The following is a 22,247-nucleotide window of genomic DNA, read 5'->3' as shown; positions in this document are numbered from 1 at the left end:
CTTAGAAAAAAACTATAACCAAGCAATCCACTCCACCACACATGTTGCCTTTTCCTGCTATCAAATCTACTACACACTCATAACCCCTGTGAAGTCCCTCTCACATACCACATAGACTCTCCTACATACATAACCTCCCCGTTACCTTTCAATTTCTACACACCACCAGTTGTTTACATCCAAACTCTTTACACAGACTCACTACATCAATATCTCATCTCACTACTCCACAAAAACAAACGCACCCATCAGCACATCAACATCTCTTACACACACATTTTCATACTACATGACATCACACAATAGAAACAAACACCTATTCACACCCTCCGGACTGCACAAATGATGTACATCCTAAACTAAATGTACAACCAAATTTTCTATCTTACCACAAACACTCCAAAACAACAACATTCATTCACTGTCTCCCATCCATTACACAATTTAGAGCCTTAAAACATTACCCACATCCTCTACCACCACCCTTACCAATACACTTTCTACACTACACATGTACATAGAAAATAAACAAAATACCACTCTTTACAATTTCAAACTCCCTGTCTATTACACAACAAGACCACCCTCTTCATCACCTGCATGCACAGACCCAACAAAGCACTTTCTAAGCATGCTGGATGAGCATTACAATATAGGCAAACAACACTATTGCTATCCTGATAAAGTTGATACCAACACTACTAGTACACCTGCATGATGTTTAAAGAATACCACTCACTCATTTAGAAAACAAAGTCAGACCACTACCAAAACATAATCTCTAGACTGCCTACTAATAGATTCTTGAACACTTTCTAAAAACAAGCATCACATCTGTTACCTACTCACTGATACATAACCTGACTTACCCTTCATAATTGATTCATGGTTTGGAGATGACAAGGCCTTAGTATTACATGGAACTGTTCTTCCAGACTGTCAAACTATGATAAACTGTGACACGAAATTGCATGGGTAAATGAGGAAACAGGCTAGCTGTGATAATTAAGGAAGCAACAAATCTCACCAAAGCTGATGTTTCCATCCAAACTTGTGAGGCACTCATCACTAGATGCCAACCTACACAAAATTGCTCCTGTAAAGTCTTTCTTCTTTATAGAACGCAACGCCAAAGGGACCAGTAGGTTGGAGGGCGACAGGAGTACCACGGGGGAAGCAACTACCCATGGAGGTAGTTACTCTGATACCTCCTCCAGTGGCTGCTCCCTGGTGGTGGCAGCCACGGGGGAAGCAACTACCCCTGGGGGTAGTTACTCTGATACCTCGTCTAATGGCAGCTCCCTGGTGGTGGCAGACCCTACAAAGCACACCCATTCTTTGCCTTCTTCCGCCACCCCCATACCATCACCACCCTCCCAGTAGCTCCCACCGAATTACCCGTGCCCGCTCTCCCAGGAGAATGGGCATCTCCTTCGCCCCAGACACCTCATCTCCTGCGCCATTCAGCCCTCCTGCCCTTACAGAGGAGGCTATTGACCTTCTGAGAACCATCCCTGTAGAGCAGACAACCATCATGAATGCCATCCAAGGGGTGACATCTCAGGTGCAGCAATGCAATGCATACCTGGAAGGCATTAACGGTACCATGTCTGGCCTACAGAGATCTTTCCAGGCTCTGGCCTCCTCTTTGACGGCAGCTAGTGCCCCTTGTTTTTCCGTCCCCCCTCTCACCACCTCTACCCCTTCCAGCACTCCAATACCCCACTCCCTTCCCCCATCCCAAGCGCACATACAGACAGCCATGCACACAGATCAACATACAAGAAGCACACAGAGAAACACAAGCACCACACGTCCCACCACATGCAAGCAGACACAACAACATCCACCACCCCTACTGTGTCACCCTCCCCCTCCTCCCTGTCTCCCACCTTACCATGCACTCCCACGTGCACTGCACTTTCAGTCACTGCTGCCCCCATTCTTGCAGTCACCACAACAGCTGACATCCAGTCATGCACCCCAGACTCCACACCTGCACTCACCACGACTACGTTCGCAGACACTTGCAACACACTCACCAGACCTGCAGAGACCCACACAACATCCATATACACTGGTAGCCTGTATTCTCCCACTGTGTCCAGCCCCCTCCTCCATAAACACACAGACGCTCACACTCATCCACTCCACATACATCCACCACATAAGCATAGTAAACAGGCACCTGCATCCACGACCAGCACACCTACACCTCATGCCACCACTCCCTCAACCTCCACTCAGAAACCTGACTCCAAAACCCCTCCAACTGCATCTAAAAAGCTTTTCCTCTCCAGTGTTGAACTGTTTGAACCCACTGTCCCACCCTGTCTTGTCCCTAAACTTTCCCTTGCCCTCACCAAGTCCACTCCTTCCTCTTCAAAGTGCTCTCCACTCTGCTCTTCCCATTCCTGGGCCCCTTCCCCAGGGAGGAAGAAGACCCGTGTTGCCCCTGGTCCCTCTGCCACCCCCCGGTCTAGGCCCACTCCTCCTTCTTCCAAGGGCAAACCCAAACCCTCTCCACCTCCCAATCCTAAGACCAAAACCCCCTCTTCCAAAACAGAATCCCCACCCCTGCCACCCCTGCTCCTGATCCTGAAGTGCCTGGCTGCCCCATAAATGCCACTTCTCAGTGAAATTTCCTTTTCCATCGTAGGAGTCAAGTGTGGGCTATATTTGCCCTTCCGGACGTTCCATATGCACTGGCCAATAGCCTTGTTTGGACACTGTTGTTTATTTATTCAGATTAAATTGTAGTGCCCAGCAGACATATTGGTGCAAAGTAGACCCCTTGTGCAGTGTTTCAAGGTGGGGGTGTGGTGTGCACAGGGGTGTGCATTGGTGAACGTATTTCTCGGCTTGTGCCTGGTAAGTACATTTTGTTTGGTTATGTGTGGCTTGGGGTGGTGGGAGGGGTTGGGTGTGCATTGCGGAGTGGGTGGGTGTCAAATTGTGCCCTTTCCTCCCATTTGTGCTAGGCTGCGGTACTTACTGTTGTCGTCTTTGTCAGCAGCCACGGTCCCGGAGGATTATTGCTAGGATAAGCACTGGGATTATTTCCAAATCTCGCTCCATGTCACGTCTTCTGTGTGCGTCCGATGAGTGTTTCCCTTTACATGGGTCATTTCCGCCAAGCTTTGCGTGGCAGAGGTTCCTGCCCCGGAAGTGATGGCGATGTGGTATTTCATTATATAGTGGGCGGGTAGGGCCTTTCCGCCGGGCTGAAGATGGCCTTCTTTATTGTCGGCAGGACTACCAAACTGGCAGTCAGTGGATGGCCCGCTGCCTATTTCTTATGTGCTCCATTATTTGATGATCCAGACTGCCAGCCTGTTGGCGGTAGTTACCACCACCGCCAGCGGTATGGTATTTACTGCATGTTCATAATGACCACCATAGTCACTGTACAAATATAATGACTTTGTAAATATCACCAATACATTACTTGGCCCCTGAATCTCAATGTCTACTCATTCTCCACCACATATACCACTGGAATGTAACTCATACCTCAGAGAGCAGGAAAGAAACACAAAAGTTACATGTATTACAGCAACATAGTTTGTGATTTAAGAGGGTCTAGTGCCTCCATGTCACATATCAGTGTCACATAATACATGGGCATGTGGCTCTTGAAGGCCTAGAACCATTCACCACAACGTATAACGTGCTATTAGGTGGGCAATGTGCAAATTTCTAGCCCTTTCCCCACATCATCACCACACTTGGCAGGATGTATGCAAGGGGGCATACATAAGGTAGGGTCTGTTATCAAATGGTGTTTAAGTTCTGTAGGAACTGAACAGTGTCACATCTCATGTGGATTGTTGCTAAGTCTGCACTGTGAATGTGTGCCAAGGGGGACATCATTGGTTACTATGGACCTTCACTTACTGTACAAGGTTAGTAACCAACAACAGAGACAGAGCCTGCACTGTATATCCATGGGCTTATGTCCTGGTACTGCCATTGGGCCCAACCCTGACACATGGTGGACCGTACCTCACTGATGCCAAACACACGTTGGCTGGTGAGTGCTCTTTGGGTTGCCAGACAAATGAAGGAGCAATGGGTGCTGAAGCACTATCCAAACATATGGCCCATTATCAGGATCAAAGAATAAAATGGGACAATGCACCACTAAATTATTGCCTGGGCGGAATGTAGGCAGATTGTGTTCCACTCCCTACGTACATTCTATACAACCTTGTCACACAAATCTGTCCTGACACGTGCCTACAGCAAATCCAGATAAACATGTAAAGACTGTTGTACGTGTGTATGTCCTAGGTAGCAAAGGGTTTGCAAGTACCAACAATGGTTGGCATGTGTCTGCAATGTAACCTAGTATAGTCTGTATTACACCATCACACAGCACATATCAATACACACCACTCATTGTCACTAACATGTATAGGAAAGTACCATCTTCCTTGGCATGTTAGCCCCATTTTTCACATGTATGTCAGTATGTTTTTGCCTGTCTCACTGGGATCCTGCTGGTCAGGACCCCAGTGCTCATAATTTATGAGCTAATGTGTATGCCTGTGTAGTGCCTAACTGTGTCACTGAGGCTCTGCTAACCAGATCCTCAGTGCTTATGCTCTCTCTGCTTTTAAATTTGTCACTGTAGGCCAGTGACTTAATTTACCAATTGCAATTGGCATACTGGACCTCCCTTATAAGTCCCTAGTATATGGTACCTAGGTACCAAGGGCATTGGGGTTCCAGGAGATCCATATGGGCTGAAGCATTTATTTTGCCACCCATCGGGAGTTCAGACAAACCCTTGCACAGGACTGCCATTTCAGCCTGCATGAAATAGTGTACACACTATTTCACAGCGATTTTCACTGCACTTAAGTAACTTATAAGTCACCTATGTGTCTAACCTTCACTTGCTGAAGGTTAGGTGCAAAGTTACTAAGGGGCATATTTATACTTTGTCTGCGCCGAATGTGCGTAAAACAATTTGACACCCATCTGGCGCAAACCTTGCACCACATTTATACAATGATGGTTGACCCCACAAACGCCAAAAGTCCACTGTGTGCATCATTTTCTGGATGCGGGAAATCGCCTTGCGTTAATGACTTGCGAATTAGACGTTCCCGTCCAAAAAATGACTTAAACACCTGCACACCATATTTATGCTACCGTGCAAAACTCCTGCACGGCCGGGAGTGTAGGAGGCTGGCCTGGCTTATAGTGGGTACCTTTTGGTACTTACACCTTGTGCCAGGTACAGTTATCCCTTATTAGCAGATTAGAGGTGTTCTAGCAGCTTAGGCTGATAGAGGTAGCTATAGCAGAGCATCTTAGGCTGAACTAGGAGACATGCAAAGCTCCTATGATACCACTTATATCACTTAGCACTATGTCATAAGAAAACACAATACTCAGAGTTACTAAAAATAAAGGTATTTTAGTGACAATATGCCAAAAGTATCTCAGAGGATATACTCCCTTAGGAGGTAAGTAATATACACAAAATATACACACACAAACCAAATCAGGTAAGTAAACAGTTAGAAAAGTAGTGCAAACACTGTAGAACACAATAGAATGCAATAGGGAAAAATAGGCCTAGGGGCAACACAAACCATATACTCCAAAAGTGGAATGCGAACCACAAATGGACCCTAGGCCTAGTGTATTGTGTAGTGAGTCGCTGGGAGTGTAAGAAAACACTAAGGGTGTCCAAGATACCCCACCCCAAGACACTGAAAAGTAGGAGTAAAGTTACCCAACTACCCCAGAAAGACAGTAAAGTCGAGATAGGGGATTCTGCAAAGGCAACAACTGACTGTAAAGCACTGAAGACGGATTCCTGGACCTGAGGACCTGTAAAGGAAGGGGACCAAATCCAAGAGTCACGCAAGTGTCCGGGGGGACAGGAGCCCACTAACCACGGATGAAGGTGCAAAGGGCTGCCTCTGGGTGAAAGAAGCCGAAGAGTGCAACAACGGAATGTGCCAGGAATGTCTCCTTTGGTCAGAAGATGTCCACGGCATGCTGGAGGATGCAGAGTTGTTTCCACGCAGAAAGACCGCAAACAAGCCTTGCTAGCTGCAAGAGTTGCGGTTGAAGGTTTTGAGTGCTGCCAAGGCCCAGGAAGGACCAGGAGATCGCCTTTTGGAGGAGGAGACAGAGGGGGCACTCAGCAACATGGAGAGCCCAAACAAAAGCAGGCAGCACCCCCAGAACCACCTGAACAGGTGTTCAGAAGATCTGAGCAGGACAGTCGACTCAGCACAACAAAAGGGAGTCCCACAAAGTCGGAGTCCATCTCAGCGAGTTGGGCAATGTAGGACGGAGTGCTGGGGAACTGGGCTAGTCAGTGTATGAAGGAAGTCTTGCAAAAGTGCACAGATGCCCTAGCAGCTGCAGTTCACACAGTACACAGGATTACTGTCTGGCGTGGGGAGGCAAGGAATTACCTCTACCAAATTTGGACAGAAGGGCCAGTGGGCTGTTGTGAACACTTGGACCCAGCTCCTATGTTCCAGGGACCACGCTAGTCAGGATGAGAGGGGACCCAGGGGACCGGCGATGCAGAAGTTTGGTGCCTGTGTTGGCAGGGGGAAGATTCCGTCAACCCACAGGAGATTTCTTCTTGGCTTCCAGTGCCGGGTGAAGACAGACAGCCCTCAGAGCATGCACCATCAGGAAACAGTTGAGAAAGCCGGCAGGATGAGGCACTACAATGTTGCTGGTAGTCTTCTTGCTACTTTGTTGTGGTTTTGCAGGTGTCCTGGAGCAGTCAGACGGTTGATCCTTGGCAGAAGTCAAAGACGGAAGTGAAGAGGGACTCTGGTGAGCTCTTGCATTTGTTATCTGCTGAGATACCCACAGGAGAGACCCTAAATCGCCCTCAGAGGAAGATTGGCTACAGAGAAAGGTAAGCACCTATCAGGAGGGGTCTCTGAGGTCACCTGCTGGCACTGGCCACTCAGAACTGTCCATTGTGCCCTCACACCTCTGCATCCAAGATGGCAGAGGTCTGGGACACACTGGAGGAGCTCTGGGCACCTCCCCTGGGAGGTGCTGGTCAGGGAAGTGGTCACTCCCCTTTCCTTTGTCTAGTTTCGCGCCAGAGCAGGGCTGGGCAGATCCCTGAACCTGTGTAGACTGGCTTATGCAAGGAGGGCACCATCTGTGCCCTTCTAAGCATTTCCAGAGGCCAGGAGAGGCTACTCCTCCCAGGCCCTTACACCTATTTCCAAAGGGAGAGGGTGTAACACCCTCTCTCAGAGGAAATCCTTTGTTCTGCCTTCCTGGGTCTGGGCTGCCCAGGACCCAGGGGGGCAGAAACCTGTCTGCGGTAGCTGTAGAGAAAACCCCAGAAAGCTAGTTTGGCAGTACCTGGGCTCTATGCTGGAGACCCGGGGATGCATGGAATTGTCCCCCCAAAATTCCATGATCCTAGACATGTTACAGGGCCATGTTCAGAGTTACCATTGTGACGCTACATATAGGTATTGACCTATATGTAGTGCATGCGTGTAATGGTGTCCCCACACTCACAAAGTCTGGGAAAATTGCCCTGAACAATGTGGGGTCACCTTGGCTAGTGCCAGCGTGCCCTCACACTAAGTAACTTTGCACCCAACCTTCACTTATTGCGGGTTAGACAGATAGGTGACTTATAAGTTACTTAAGTGCAGTGTAAAATGGCTGTGAAATAACGTGGACGTTTTTTCACTCAGACTGCAGTGGCAGTCCTGTGTAAGAATGGTCTGAGCTCCCTATTGGTGGCAAAAGAAATGCCACAGCCCATAGGGATCTCCTGGAACCCCAATACCCTGGGTACCTAGGTACCATATACTAGGGAATTATAAGGGTGTTCCAGTGTGCCAATCAGAATTGGTAAACTTGGTCACTAGCCTGCAGTGACAATTTCAAAAGCAGAGAGAGCATAAACACTGAGGTTCTGGTTAGCAGAGCCTCAGTGATACAGTTATGCACCTCACAGGGAACACATACAGGGCACACTTTATGAGCACTGGGGTCCTGGCTAGCAGGATCCCAGTGACACAGGCAAAAACAAACATATATACAGTAAAAATGGGGGTAGCATGCCAGGCAAGATGGTACTTTCCTACAGGGAGGCGGAGTTGGAAAGTGACGCACACCCCAATTTGCATTAAAAAAATAACGCCTGGGTCAGGGCAGGATTAAAATGGGGCAAACACACCAGTAAATAAGGAAAACACACGGAAGCAACAGCAGACTCCAAAAGGAAGACATGAAAGTGCTTTTCATCCAGCATGCACACAGACGCTGAGTACAGGACCAACAACAGCAGCCCCACAACACCAGCAGGGACCCCATAGGCAAAGCAAAAGGCAGGAGAGGATATTCCGCACCAGGACAACCCTTCTGGGACTCTGGCAACAAGACATCATCCAGAGATATAGACTCAACTGGCAAGCCATTTAGCAGCTGCTCCGCAAAATTGAGCCACAGTTGGCACCCAGCTTGCAGACACCCCACACCATTCCACCAGAAACCAAGCTGCTAGCTGTCCTCCACGTGTTGGCAAGTGGCTCCTTTCAAACCACTGGTGCCCCGGTTGCCGGGATTTCTCAACCCTCATTCTCTGCCTTCCTACCCAAGGTATTGGATGCCATCATCTCCCTCACACCCCACCACATCAGCTTCCCCAGCACACAGCTGAAGCAGTAGGAGACCAAACAGGACTTTTACCAAATCAACGGCCTTCCACACGTGCTTGGTGCCATTGACTGCACACATGTACACATTGTGCCACCTGCTGCAACCGAGCATGTGTACCGCAACAGGAATCACACACACTCCATCAATGTGCAGGCCATTGTCCATCACTGGGGATTGATCACCAAACATTGTAGCAAAGTATCCCGGGAGTGTACATGATTCATTCATCTTCCGGCACTGCACCACCAATCAACACTTCCAGGATGGACGATATGGAAATGGCCTACTTGTTGGTCAGTACAGAAACCCTTCTTATATACACACAGCAGAGCAACCCCCTAGGACAAACAACACATACACCACTACATTGACACGTGGCTAGGAAGACACTGAGGTTGTGACACTGCTAGGCATATTTAATATCCTCACCCAATGGGATACAGACCTATGGACAAATTACAGTTCCAAATAACAACAGATGCCACCCCACAGACACAAGAGAACAGTTTTAAAAGAACACAGTGACAATGACATTACCTTAACTGGCAGTACAACTTGGAAGATTAATCTTTCAATATCACATCAATAACACTCAATCAAACACCCTTCCAACCCATAAGTACTGTGTAGGGTTTGCGCAATGTGTTTTGCTGCAGGTGAAACACCATGAGACACATAGCATCATGATGATGACTACAATGAAGGTGACATGGAATCAATGAGGTTGTACCAATATCTCACATCACTCCTGCTCTGACATTGCCCACTACCAATAAGCAAGTAGACTGTGCCAAGAACACATATTGATGTGACAATATTGAAAGTGCACATTCCCACACATACGGTTTGAGACAATTTCACACACACACAACAAATGTACAGGCATATGGACCTTCTGACACTGTAAATGACAACCTCACAACTAAGTTAGCCAGCTGAACTGGAACAGGTTCAGTAGTATAGGTACACATTTGAACATGAGTCGACTCGGCAAGGGCAAAGAAATAGGTCTGCAGAGAACTCGTCACACATGGGACATTTGTGCATAGTTGTTGGACCTGGCCTTTTTGACAGGGTCATCCCCAAACTTTTTGCCTCCTTCCTCCTATTTATTCTGACCTGTTGTTGTTGGCTTTTGAACTCTGGGCACTTTACCACTGCTAACCAGTGCTAAAGTGCATATGCTCTCTGTGTAAGTTGTACTGTTGATTGGTTTATCCATGATTGGCTATTTGATTTACTTGTAAGACTCTAGTAGAGTACACTATATGTGCCTGGGCCTGTAGATTAAATGCTACTAGTGGGCCTGCAGTACTGGTTGTGCCTCCCACTTAAGTAGCCCCTTTACCTTGTCTCAGGCCTGCCATTGCAAGGCCTGTGTGTGCAGTTTCACAGCCACTTCGACTTGGCATTTAAAAGTACTTGCCAAGCCTAAAACTCACCTTTTTTTACATATAAGTCCCCCCTAATGTGTGCCCTAGGTAACCCCTAGAGCAGGGTGCTGTGTGGGTAAAAGGCAGGACATGTACCTGTGTAGTTTATATGTCCTGGTAGTGTAAAACTCCTAAATTCGTTTTTACACTACTGTGAGGCCTGCTCCCTTCATAGGCTAACATTGGGGCTGCCCTCCTACATTGTTGAAGTGGTAGCTGCTGATCTGAAAGGAGTAGGAAGGTCCTATTTAGTATGACCGGAATAGTAATACAAAATCCTGCTGACTGGTGAAGTTGGATTTCATATTACTATTTTAGAAATGCCACTTTTAGAAAGTGAGCATTTCTCTGCACTTAAAACTTTCTGTGCCTTTCAATCCACGTCTAGCTAGGTTTAGTTGACAGCTCCTTGTGCATTCACTCAGACACACCCCAAACACAGGGTACTCAGCCTCACTTGCATACATCTTCATTTTGAATGGGTCTTCCTGGGCTGGGAGGGTGGAGGGCCTGCCCTCACACAAAGGACTGCCACACCCCCTACTGGGACTCTGGCAGACAGGATTGAACTGAAGGGGGACCTGGTGAACTTCTTAGCCACTCTTTGAAGTCTCCCCCACTTCAAAGGCACATTTTAGTATAAAACAGGGCCTCTGCCCTACCACCTCAGACACTTGCTGGAGAAGAAACCTGAACCAGAACCTGCATCCTGCCAAAAAGAACTGCCTGGCTGCTCAAAGGACTCACCTGACTGCTTTCTACAAAGGACTGCTGCCTTGCTGTTGGCCTGCTGCCTTGCTGAACTCTTGTCTGGCTTTAAAAGTGCTCTCTAAGGACCTGGACTTATCTTTTTCAACTGGATGGCGTGTGCGCCGAAAAATTCGAAGCACAGCTTGCTCCGCAGTGAAAAATTCACTGCGATCCAGAAAGACGCCGGTTGACGCGACGCCTGCGGTGCGACCGGAACTTCGACGCACGGCCTCGCATGGACAACGCCACCCGACTTCCAGAGAGGAAATCGACGCAATGCCTGCCGTGAGAAAAAAAATTCCATGCACAGCCCCCCGGAACAACGTGCAGCCGGATAACAAGCCGAGGAATCCACGCACAGACCCTGGGACATTTGGTAATCCCGCGATCCATAGAAGGAGACGGTCTGCGTGCCAGAAAACAACGCACGTCTCCCCATGTGAAAAATAACAACGCAAGTCCATGTGTGAAGGGGTGTAACCAATGCACACACCATTTTTCCACGCATCTCCTCTTCTGCGGTCCTCTGCAGAGATTTTCCACTCCAAACCAGGTACTTTGTGCTTGAAAGAGACTTTGTTTACTTTTAAAGACTTAAGACACTTCATATCACTTTTCAGTGATATCTTTACAAATTCATATTGCATCTTTGATCGTTTTGACCTGCAAATACCCAGATAATTATTATATATTTTTCTAAACACTGTGTGGTATATTTTGTGGTGCTATATTATGTTATTGTATGATTTATTGCACAAATGCTTTACACATTCCCTTCTAAGTTAAGCCTGACTGCTCAGTGCCAAGCTACCAGAGGGTGGGCACAGGATAACTTGGATTGTGTGTGACTTATCCTGACTAGAGCGAGGGTTCTTGCTTGGACAGAGGGTAACCTGACTGCCAACCAAAAACCCCATTTCTAACAATAGTCAATTGTCAACACGTCAGTGCTGACAACATATGGAGATGTGGTGTTCATGGTCACCTTGCCAAATCAAAGGGCCTCACTGATGTTTAAGAAATTCTATTGCATATGTTAAATTGGATGGGATGACCAGGCCATATAGATGCAACCATGTTACCACCACTGTGGAATTGATTCTGTGTATGGAAGTATCATGTCACCCCCAGTTAAGACACATGAACACCTCTTTCACATGACATAATTGTAGGAGGCTGGACTGGCTTGTAGTGAGTACCAAGGGGTACTTGCACCTTGCACCAGGCCCAGTTATCCCTTATTAGTGTATAGGGTGTCTAGCAGCTTAGGCTGATAGATAATGGTAGCTTAGCAGAGCAGCTTAGGCTGAACTAGGAGACGTGTGAAGCTACTACAGTACCACTTAGTGTCATATGCACAATATCATAAGAAAACACAATACACAGTTATACTAAAAATAAAGGTACTTTATTTTTATGACAATATGCCAAAGTATCTTAGAGTGTACCCTCAGTGAGAGGATAGGAAATATACACAAGATATATATACACAATAGCAAAAATATGCAGTATAGTCTTAGAAAACAGTGCAAACAATGTATAGTTACAATAGGATGCAATGGGGAAACATAGGGATAGGGGCAACACAAACCATATACTCCAAAAGTGGAATGTGAACCACGAATGGACCCCAAACCTATGTGACCTTGTAGAGGGTCGCTGGGACTATTAGAAAATAGTGAGAGTTAGCAAAATAACCCTCCCCAAGACCCTGAAAAGTGAGTGCAAAGTGCACCAAAGTTCCCCTAAGGACAAAATAGTCGTGTTAGAGGGAAAATGCAAGGAAAACACAAATCAGCAATGCAACAACGATGGATTCCTGACTGAGGGTACCTGTGGAACAAGGGGACCAAGTCCAAAAGTCACAAGAAGCTCGGAGATGGGCAGATGCCCAAGAAATGCCAGCGGTTGATGCAAAGAAGCTCTTACTAGGCTGAAGAACTGTGAATACTGCAGGAACGACAAGGGCTAGAGACTTCCCCTTTGGAGGATGGATCCCCCACGCCTTAGAGAGTCGTGCAGAAGTATTTTCCCGCCGAATGGACGCCAACAAGCCTTGCTACATGCAAATCGTGCGTTTGGCGTTTTTGGACGCTGCTGGGGCCCAGGAGGGACCAGAAGGTCGCAAATTGGACCTGCAGAGAGAGGGGACGTCGAGCAAGACAAAGAACCCTCACTGAAGCAGGTAGCTCCCGGAGAAGTGCCAGAAACAGGCACTACGAGGATGCGTGAAACGGTGCTCGCCGAAGTTGCACAAAGGAGTCCCACGTCGCCGGAGACCAACTTAGAAAGTCGTGCAATGCAGGTTTGAGTGCCGTGGACCCAGGCTTGGCTGTGCACGAAGGATTTCTGCCGGAAGTGCACAGGGGCCGGAGTAGCTTGCAAAGTCGCGGTTCCCAGCAATGCAGCCCAGCGAGGTGAGGCAAGGACTTACCTCCACCAAACTTGGGCTGAAGAGTCACTGGACTGTGGGGGTCACTTGGACGGTGTCGCTGGATTCGAGGGACCTCGCTCGTCGTGCTGAGAGGAGACCCAAGGGACCAGTAATGCAGCTTTTTGGTGCCTGCGGTTGCAGGGGGAAGATTCCGTCGACCCACGGGAGATTTCTTCGGAGCTTCTGGTGCAGAGAGGAGGCAGACTACCCCCACAGCATGCACAAGCAGGAAAACAGTCGAGAAGGCGGCAGGATCAGCGTTACAGAGTTGCAGTAGTCGTCTTTGCTACTATGTTGCAGGTTTGCAGGCTTCCAGCGCGGTCAGCGGTCGATTCCTTATCAGAAGGTGAAGAGGGAGATGCAGAGGAACTCGGCTGAGCTCGTGCATTCGTTATCTAAAGTTTCCCCAGAGACAGAGACCCTAAATAGCCAGAAAAGAGGGTTTGGCTACCTAGGAGAGAGGAAAGGCTACTAACACCTGAAGGAGTCTATCACAAGGAGTCTCTGACGTCACCTGGTGGCACTGGCCACTCAGAGCAGTCCAGTGTGCCAGCAGCACCTCTGTTTCCAAGATGGCAGAGGTCTGGAGCACACTGGAGGAGCTCTGGACACCTCCCAGGGGAGGTGCAGGTCAGGGGAGTGGTCACTCCCCTTTCCTTTGTCCAGTTTCGCGCCAGAGCAGGGGCTAAGGGGTCCCTGAACCGGTGTAGACTGGCTTATGCAGAATTGGGCACATCTGTGCCCAACAAAGCATTTCCAGAGGCTGGGGGAGGCTACTCCTCCCCTGCCTTCACACCATTTTCCAAAGGGAGAGGGTGTCACACCCTCCCTCAGAGGAAGTTCTTTGTTCTGCCATCCTGGGCCAGGCCTGGCTGGACCCCAGGAGGGCAGCTGCCTGTCTGAGGGGTTGGTAGCAGCAGCAGCTGCAGAGAAACCCCAGGAAGGGCAGTCTGGCAGTACCAGGGTCTGTGCTACAGACCACTGGGATCATGGAATTGTACCAACAATGCCAGGATGGCATAGAGGGGGCAATTCCATGATCATAGACATGTTACATGGCCATATTCGGAGTTACCATGGTGAAGCTACATATAGGTAGTGACCTATATGTAGTGCACGCGTGTAATGGTGTCCCCGCACTCACAAAGTTCAGTGAATTGGCTCTGAACAATGTGGGGGCACCTTGGCTAGTGCCAGGGTGCCCTCACACTAAGTAACTTTGCACCTAACCTTTACCAGGTAAAGGTTAGACATATAGGTGACTTATAAGTTACTTAAGTGCAGTGTAAAATGGCTGTGAAATAACGTGGACGTTATTTCACTCAGGCTGCAGTGGCAGGCCTGTGTAAGAATTGTCAGAGCTCCCTATGGGTGGCAAAAGAAATGCTGCAGCCCATAGGGATCTCCTGGAACCCCAATACCCTGGGTACCTCAGTACCATATACTAGGGAATTATAAGGGTGTTCCAGTAAGCCAATGTAAATTGGTAAAAATGGTCACTAGCCTGTCAGTGACAATTTGGAAAGAAATGAGAGAGCATAACCACTGAGGTTCTGATTAGCAGAGCCTCAGTGAGACAGTTAGTCACTACACAGGTAACACATTCAGGCACACTTATGAGCACTGGGGCCCTGGGTTACCAGGGTCCCAGTGACACATACAACTAAAACAACATATATACAGTGAAAAATGGGGGTAACATGCCAGGCAAGATGGTACTTTCCTACAATAATGCAAGGGAGTACACAATGTACTGCTACTCTACAAAATACAGCCGACATCCGGTCAATCAGCCAAACACTCGTTTAGATAATAAAACAACTCAATGTTGATGGTACATCCTAGAAGCCTAGGATTCCACACAATAACACAAACATAGCTGAGTCACAGACAACACCAGAGAGCAACTGCCATGCAAAGTGATAATCATTGTGCAAGCAACATCAACATGTTCTCACTCATTTTCTCTTTCAGCTGGTCAGGGGTATGGGATCCAGCCATGGATCATGACCCCATTTACAAACCCAAGCACGGCATCAGAGTGTGCCTATAATGAAGCACATCGGAGGACACGCACCATAGTCGAGAGGACTTTTAGCATCCTGAGGTCAATATTTAGGTGCCTGGACATTACCGGAGGCAGCCTCCTATACTCACCAGAAATCGTCTGCAAGGTCATTTTTAACTGTGCCATCCTGTACACCATTTGTGTAAGGACAAACATTCCTCTCTATGAACCAGAACCACAAATGCCAGAAGAGGAGGAAGAGGAGGACGTTGTCCATCAACATTAGGGGGACCATCCAAACACAGCTGCAGGATTGCGTCAGAGACAACACATAGTCCAAAACTTCTTTTAACTCTACTCACCATCACCACTGTCTTACCATATGTCATTAAACACCTATTCTAATCACTATATCATGGTCTGGGTAGTCATTTTTGCATCACATTATCCCCAAGATTCATAATCAGAGTGAAACCTCATAGAGCATTGCAGGATTACATATTAGGATACCGAAAAATCTACATCACATTTGATGAGTATGAATGTACACCCAACTTCACACATACTGTAAACGACATATATCCTGTCCATTTCACATTTGAAGGGCAATAGCAGAGGACCACATCTATTTCACACATACATGTTGGCCACATGGTTCATTGCAGCAAATGGAACACAACAAAGACACTATCATTCAATATGGAAAAAAATGCCTCATATATGAGGCAGTGGATGTGCTATATCATTGGTAACAAGAAGTTATGTCCAGACCCTTGACAGCAGTAAGTGTGACATCAGCTATCTTTGCAAGGAGTATGTGTGACAAGAAATCCAAGTAAGCAGCAAAGGGATAGCACGAGTGCTCCAGGAATGACTAGCATTGCTCGCAAGCCATGCCCTGCACACGCCATCCCAGGTCATAAGTCCTGTCACTGCCATCTTCCCTGTCTCTCCCCACCCTTCTTGAGGGGGCCCTGGAAATGGACTATTTGTACCCAGATAATCCCTCATTTACACACACCCAGACTCACATTCTGACTCCAGTGTGCTTCCCTCTTTAGTATGGTATGCCATAGTCATTGTTCTTCTGTCTGCATGAACTTCTGGTCGGATAATGCACTGCCTTGTAGTCTGTAGGACCTGTAATCACCTTTCCATTGCTTCCCATGTGAAAGTTGCTGTTGGTCCTATGAACTTGATTCTCACCTACAGGACTTGTGAGAGGCTGTACACACTTATGTGCACCTCCATGCAGACCAGCCATTTGAACACGCACTGCTCTTGCAGCTGCTTGGAACAGCATAGAAACTGCCATCATATGTATATCACTGTTATGCATTGCCGTGTAAATCACTTGGGTAACACAGGCCTTGGGTTATTGTGTAACGTTGCAGCACACAGGACAGATACAGTTTTCATTTTCCACAGTGTTGTTCCACCTTTGACCAGTATCTGTCTGCTCACTGTGTATTTGCCTTGGTAATTTTTGTTCCTGATTGACCCCGCATCCTGTTAGCCTGACTGGTTCCTTTCTTTGTGTTACCATAAAGGTTCCCTGTGGCTACATTTGTCTCATAGTTGCTTTCAATTCCCTCACCCTCCTCCTGGGGTATTGTGTCAGGTAGGTCTACAAAGAATACTCAAACACATTGTATAGCGTAATCAGTTTACTTATCGTATCATGGTGTGGAACTTTTCTTCAAATAGCCTAATCATGGCCCATCCCTTGTCTGGGTTTCATGTATGCATGAGTGACAAATAGTGACAGTTTACCATGGCTGTATGCATGGATTGGGTATGGTGCCTCCAGCACAATAAACAACTTTAGATAATGTGCATGAAATGTAAACACGTTTGTACCCTGACGGTCCACACACTGATTCACATTGCCCCCAAAATATCAATGGGGCTTGCGTGGTGAATAGCTGTGAGATTAATCAGCACAGAGGCACTGATGTTCCTGGATGCAGTGGTAATTTTAGAGGCCACCCTGTGTACAAATGTTGTGAGGAAACCTGCCGGTTTAAAATTACTGATTCATTAACTTTGTGAGGACACTAAGGTTGCCCTGTTGTTAGGCTCATGAAACTTCTGCAGTGCCATAGCTGGACTATCCCCATGTGTTTTCTATTCCTCTTTGGCTTTCGTTCAATTCAGCTGTGAAGGATACTTTGTTAATGCAGTGAATGGCTCCACAGGCTCCTGCCTAGACCTGCACGTAACTGTGACAACATGGACCCCAATAATGATACAGGCGAAACATTGGCCCACACACTTGAACTGGACACCTTTGTGCAATTAACTACTGGAAATATGCAAACAAGTGCTGCTTGGTCTGCTGGTCCTCCACTGCCACAGGAAAAACATAGGTCATTTATACGATTCAAACTGTGGCGTGACATTACATTTGTGGATTGGTTTTGGGACTCTGTGTCACAAACACTGTATCTACATAGCATTTTACAAAGCCTGACTCATGGGTAGCATACAAACAAGTGCCCAGGAAGTGGTATCCAACATTCCAGGAAATGTGATAGCCTAGTCTTGGAACTTTGCCATGATCAACCATCTTCTATCTATTCTGTGCATGGTTTGTCATTGGGGATGCTTATGTCCCACAAATCTAGGAAGTTCAAACAGCATTTGTTGCTAACTGTATGACAAACACATTTCCTTTCTCATTTCCACACTGAATAGCATCTGATGGTTGGCCACATTGACAACACATGCATACAAGCACATTTAAGAAAACACGTCTTGTGATGTTCACACAGTGGGAAAACTAAATTTGTAAGAGCCAATTCACACACATTGACACACAGGTAATGAGTTATTGTATTGAGTTGCGTATCCTTGCTATCCTCTTGTGACGCACAACCTGCTCAAACTGGGTAATACCAATTTGTATTCCACACGTTTGGGCATCTATTGCGTCAGTGAATAGTGCAAATCCGGTACAACAACTAGAGGATCATGGTCTGCAGTAGTATGATCTGCCACATGTGCCCATCTACCAGAATGCACAATGTAGGTGCAAACAGCATGTCTCTGTATAGTCACACCTGTCATGTACTAATAAAATTGAGAAATGACCCAAACCCAGTTAAAGACAGAAATGTTGACGCATATGCATAAAAAAGACGCACATGCATAAAAAAATGTCGCATATGCATCGAAAAATGACGCTCACTGCCATGATACATCCATTGGCCCTGAGTGGTAATTTCCACACTGTACCCCATAAAATTGGTTAACTATGAAAAATATTTGAAAATATGGATGTGGGGTAATTTCTAAGCATGTGCGTAAAAAAACAAAATGACATGCAGACTGTTAGTGTTATAATATTTTGACCCATAAGAATAAAAATGCACTGCAGTTGAGGCAGGAAGTGATGCAATAGGATATCCTGTTTACAGAATTGGTACAGTGGGTGTACTTTCCCTTTCACTTTGTAGTCTATAATTTTTCTTGATTGTGTGGCTGTGTTTGGACTTGTCTCTGTGTGAATATTGTGAATTTGTCTCCTGTGTGCTCTTTAGATTGTCTTTTGGTGTTTCCTAAGTGTCTGTGGTATCCTGTGTAAGTGTATTTTTGTAATTTCTGGTGTCTAATTTTGTCTTTGTACTGTTGGGAATCTGTTGTGGGTAGTGTTAGTTTTGGGATATTTGGGCTGTTGTAGTTTTCTTTACTTTTCATTCCCTCTCCTCCTTTCCCTTCATTATCCTCTGTACCCCTTAATTCCTTCTTTTTTTTCAAGCATGTTGGGTAGGCCACGTCTTGGTAGAATGGGAGAGGAGGAGCTGGGGGGATTTATTTGGCTGGTGTGCCACTTCCTCCCATTAATGATTGATGCAGGTGGCCGGGTGATACAGGGGTATCACGAAGAGGCAAGGATGCTCCGGTGAGCGAAGGTCCTGTACCATCTTAAAAGAATATACAACACACCGCGCAATGACCACCAGCTAAAACACCGTTGGGCTGACCTGGTTGCCAGGAAGCAAGACCTGCTGGACCACCTGGGGATTGTGATTGGTGGCCCTGTTGGTGAGTACAATTCAGAGTAATGTGCACATTTAAATGCTCTGTTGTGACAGTAGTAGATTTGTTCATGTGCTGCAGGCAATGTTTTTGGACATGTGGAATCGAAGTTAAACATATAGTTGCTGTGAGTTATACAATAATTCCTACACATTACCGTTATTTGTTGACGCAACAGCTGCACTAACTTACGAAACACAACTGGAGCCTGTAAATTAGTGCTGCCTTCACGTCAATCAAAGATGCTAATGTGGCTCTAACATATGTTTTATGCATGGTCTGCGAGTGTACCAGGAAAGATATGTTTTTAATCCAGATATTTTCAAGAATTAATGGTTCCCCCAATCATTTCAGATACATGTCTGAACTGGATTCTGACACATACTCAACAAGTTATTTCTGACCTCAGGTAACATCTTAGGCTGATAGTTTGACTTGGTTGTGCCACAATTAAATTAGGGATGGATGACAAAAGTAATGCACACTGGTTCATATCAAAATGTTTGGTGCTACTTACCATAGCTGTGGCAGATAAAATTAAGAAAATGATAAAAAAGTGAGGGGTAACAACTATCCATGGCCCTCTGATCATTGTACCTGTGTGTTTTACATTGGTCTTAGTCACAATAGCTGGGCCCAAGCTAATACATTTGCCATCTATGTTACTCTATTGCCATGTACTTCTCATAAGTTATGGGATCATCATGGAATACCTGACGTTGGGGAATGCATGATCACAATGGATTAAGTGCATGATGTCGTGCAAGGGACCCCTGACCAATTCCATCATACATATAAAGTTTACTAATACTTTGCTAGTTTAGTTTGGCACACCCATGCTGATCTAGTGCAGCATATGTTTAATAACTAACCTCCCAGTATATCACTGACATGGGTGTATGCTAAGATTAGAAGACCAGCATTCATGTGACTGCTGTCATTTCAAAGGTACATACAAATTGAAACCTACATCATCATGATTGACACAGTGGTACACTTGCTAAACCATGTGTTGATAATATGACAGTGTCAGTTTGCTGTATATCCGCTGATCAACCAATTTGGCAAATGTAAGATGATGAATGTGGCTCATCTGTGATTTCCGATATTGGGTAAACAGGGCAATGAGTGACACATTTGAGGTGCAATGACTACACCTGTGCCCATGCAGTCTGTCATGGATGACTACAATATACACTGTCAACATATATCTCCTTGTTGTATCCAAATATTAAAACTGGTCAATCCATGGCTAGCCTCAAACTCTCACCAAATAATGCACAGGATCCCTGCCATTATGGTGTCATAGGGGGCATATGTGGCTCAGGGTACCCGGTTAATGTAGCATATGTAACCTAGACACAACACAGGCCCTCCATGTAAGGGACCATAGAAAGCATGATAAATCATTACCTTAAATCAACCCACAGGTGTGTCACACAGTAAATGATTGTCCTTTGATGCCCAAGTCACAATACCTGAATGACTGGTATTGCAGTGCTCCAGGAAAGTGGCTTTGCATGTCTCTCATTAATACAAATGATGAGAGGAGTACACTCCATAAACGAGTCTGCAAACAAATGATGGAGCATGTTTGCCACCACATGATAGTTAGGGCCACCGCATGTGTGCAAATATGTGTGTATCACTCACTGGAGTGACTGGTTCTGTACATGTTTGCAGTGGTATGTCTGTTGCAGTATCATCATGCCTGAGAGGCTGGACTTTCAGATATAATGTTACACACAATAATTGTATTTGGAAGTGTTGTACAATGCACAGACATTGAGCACATTTCTCCCTTCCATGCTTTACAGGTGGAACTGCCCCCTACACAATCGGAGAGGTGGCTCGATTTGCGGACCCAGACATCTCCAGTAAGTGTTGATATTTCTGTTCTGTGTTCTGTTTGCAGCTGTTGTGTGATTGACTCCTGTGTTGTGGGCACATAGCAAGGTATGATGTACTGGTAAATGATCGGATAGGTTACTTGACTGGAGTATCATTTTTTTCCATTTTTGAGTTGGACAATCATTTGCGTATAGTCATATTTTGGGATTGTAGTGCAGCCTTGTAGGCATGGCCATGTGAATAGTGTGACATTTGTTGATAAAACGTTTAGTAAGGAAATGTAGCAGAGGACTATATCTATGATTTAGTTAGACCCTGAATCTCACAGAATAGGGATGCCAAAGACTTACCCACAGACTTGAGCCACCCTGTTCACTAATGAACATGTTTGACTGTATGTTTGACTTCCTAGCAGCATGTAGCTCAACATGTTGTGCTACATATATGTGGCACTTGAGTACAATGTCATAGGTGTGCATGCAGCTTATGGCCAGATGTGTGCTTGCATCTATCTGCTTGATGTAAAACATGTATTAGTGGTATTAAATAATTTTGACAATTGTCTGCATTTCCAAATATAAATGTGGATGGGATTATCAAAGGTTTGGGTGTATCCTAGTTGGACATACTCCTTACCTGTGGTGGACTGCCCAAACCCATGTACAGCTGTCCAAAGCTTCCTGGGTGTCCTAGATATTGGAAAGTATTTGTTGCTCATCCATCCTCCTTCCCCCTCAGGCACAGGCTTAGTGTTATGAAATGTGTACCTAGGACTGATGATCCAAGTTTAGTACACGGACATGTAAATCTGTAAATCACTTGCCCAAAACTAGCATACCCACTCATGATTAGCAAGTGCATTCTATCCTGACAATTTCATTTACAAATCACAGATCTTGTGGCCCTTGATTGTCATCCAGAAGATAGTCATTAGTTGGCCTGTCACATGTGGAGGACTTGCAGCATTTTTACGTGACAAATGGCTGAACTATGATGCATAGGTAATTTAAGTTATTACACATCTTTTAGAGCATTGCTGTGCTGTTAG

The sequence above is a fragment of the Pleurodeles waltl genome, chromosome 3_1 (assembly GCF_031143425.1).
Source record: "Pleurodeles waltl isolate 20211129_DDA chromosome 3_1, aPleWal1.hap1.20221129, whole genome shotgun sequence".
Classification (NCBI taxonomy): Eukaryota; Metazoa; Chordata; class Amphibia; order Caudata; family Salamandridae; genus Pleurodeles; species Pleurodeles waltl.
This window is presented reverse-complemented; position numbering follows the sequence as displayed.